Source organism: Rattus norvegicus, chromosome 9 (genome assembly GCF_036323735.1).
Source record: "Rattus norvegicus strain BN/NHsdMcwi chromosome 9, GRCr8, whole genome shotgun sequence".
Lineage (NCBI taxonomy): Eukaryota > Metazoa > Chordata > Mammalia > Rodentia > Muridae > Rattus > Rattus norvegicus.
In genome coordinates this window covers 94,729,044-94,731,333 of record NC_086027.1, presented here as the reverse complement: position 1 = coordinate 94,731,333, position 2,290 = coordinate 94,729,044, and the positions used below count along the sequence as shown (strand labels likewise).

The 2,290-nt window shown below is 44.9% G+C and overlaps 1 long non-coding RNA gene across 1 annotated transcript; it reads left to right on the top strand.

Moving 5' to 3' along the window:
* Positions 1 to 206: 206 nt before the first annotated feature.
* Positions 207 to 1,085, top strand: LOC134480605 (uncharacterized). The gene is made up of 2 exons (XR_010055055.1): positions 207 to 589; positions 721 to 1,085. It is a non-coding gene; the product is annotated as an uncharacterized LOC134480605 (long non-coding RNA).
* Positions 1,086 to 2,290: the final 1,205 nt, after the last annotated feature.

Below are 2,290 nucleotides of genomic sequence, written 5' to 3'. Positions count from 1 at the left end.
GGGGACAGGAGGAGATGGGGAGGGTGGGAGAGGGGAAGAAGAGAAATTTAGCTGCTTTGCTGTGGTCCACCTACCTAACACCCACCAGTGTTTTTGGTAACTGTATTGGTTTATGACCTCTGTACAATGGCTATGAAAGTTCCTATAACCTCTTTCCCACAGAACACGTCATTCATGCTGAACCCACCAAAGAAAACACAGCCGCCTCCTGTCCTCTCCACGAGACCTCACCACCTCATAGAAAATAAGGCTTAGTAATGGCACACCTGGATGGACATTGTCACAATATATTGTCTGTTCTTCAGGCACATTCCAATTCTGAAGAGAATCATTTTAGTCCCTCTTGCTCATTCCAATTCCAAAGAGAATCATTTACAAGATATTATCTCTCTCTGGGGCTCATTCAAATTTCCAGAGAATCATTTACAAGCTAATTTCTGCCTCCTGAGTCTATTCATCTTCCCTAAAATCATTTACTATCCCTCGAAATTACCTACCCTATGCTCCCCACCTTCCTCTGCCTTATGAAGAAAGGTATTTAGCCCTACTTGATTATGCGGGGCATCCACTGTCCTGTGATTTCCCCCTTGTGAGTTAAACACATTTGCATGACTTTTCTCCTGTTACTTAGTCTACTTTCAGTTCATATTAGCAGACCCTCAGAGGGACAGTAAATGGGAGACATTCAATAACTTTTTTTTTCTTTCTTTTTTTGGACAGGGTCTCACTGTATAGCCTTGGTTGGCCTGAAGCTCAGAGATCATCCATCTGCCTCTGCCTCCCAAGTGCTGGGACTAAAGGTGTTATGCACCACCAAGCCCAGCCTGTTTGATGATTCTACTGTCTCCTTTGGCACCAAAGAGGAACAAGTGTCTGACCTAAAGGGTTGGTCAACAGGGTACAGCTCCCTAGTGAAGCCAAGGTTCTCTGAAGAAATTTCTTTCATTTATTATTTAAATTTAATGTGTGTAGATGCAGGGGTGTGTGTGGATGCAGGGGTGTGTGTGGATGCAGGGGTGTGTGTGCATGCAGGGGTGTGTGTGCATGCAGGGGTGTGTGTGCATGCAGGGGTGTGTGTGCATGCAGGGGTGTGTGTGCATGCAGGGGTGTGTGTGTGGATACAGGAGTATGTGTGCATGCAGGGGTGTGTGGATTCAGGTGTGTGTCATACAGGTATGTATGCATGCATGTATGTATACATATGTGTATGTATGCAGGTGTTTGTGATGCAGGGATATGTGTATACAGGCATGGTGGGGGGCATGTGTGCCATGTGGCAGTCAGGACAACTTTCAGAAGATGTTCCCTCTTTTGCATAGGGCCCTGAGATCTATCTTGCTGTCAGACCTGTACAGCATGGGATTCATACCTGCCAAGCCATTTTAGCAGGCCCAGTTATTTTTTTTTTCATTTAAAGCAGAATTCTCAGGCTGGTCATGTAGCTCAGTGGGTAGAACAAGTCCCTAGCACACGCAAAGACTGGATTTAATTCCCAGTACCATGTAAACTGGGGTTCTGGCCCATACCTGCAATCCCAGTGCTCAGAATGTGGAGGCAGAAGCTCCAGGTCATCCTTGGTTACAGTAAGCTCAAGACCAGCCTGTCAGACTCCAGGCCCTACCTCAGAAAACTAAGCCGAATGTACTGGGGCAATAATAAATGAGTTCAAGATCCACTTGAAATATCTCTAACCAGGTATGCTGGCTCCCACCTATAATCCCAGCATTCAGGAGCCCGAGGGAAGAAAATATTGAGTTTGAGGCCAGCTACACAGTGAGGAAAAAAACAAACAAAACCATCTGTCTAAATCCAACATTGTTTTCTGCTTTGGAATGCTCTTAATGATTTAATATGGAAATGAAATCATTTTAGAAAACAGTTTTTATCTGAGCAAGTACCAAAATTATAGGGGTTGATGGTTGCTAAGAGAATGCTAGCTCCAAATCCAGGACTGATGAGGAGTGTGCATGTCTGTCTGTATGTATGTATGTGTGCATGTGTCTCTGTGTGTATTTGGTATATGTGTGTGTGTGTGCATGTGTCTGTGTGTGTCTATGCCTGGTATGTGTATGTTGTGTGTATTTGGTGTGTGTGTGTGTGTGTGTGTGTATCTGTATCTGGTGTGTGTGTGTGTGTGTGATGTGTGGGTGTGTGTGTGTGTGTGTCTATGCCTGGTATGTGTATGTTGTGTGTATCTGGTATGTGTGTGTGTGTGTGTGTGGTGTGTCTATGCCTGGTATGTGTATGTTGTGTGTATCTGGTATGTGTGTGTGTGTGTGTGTGTGTGGTG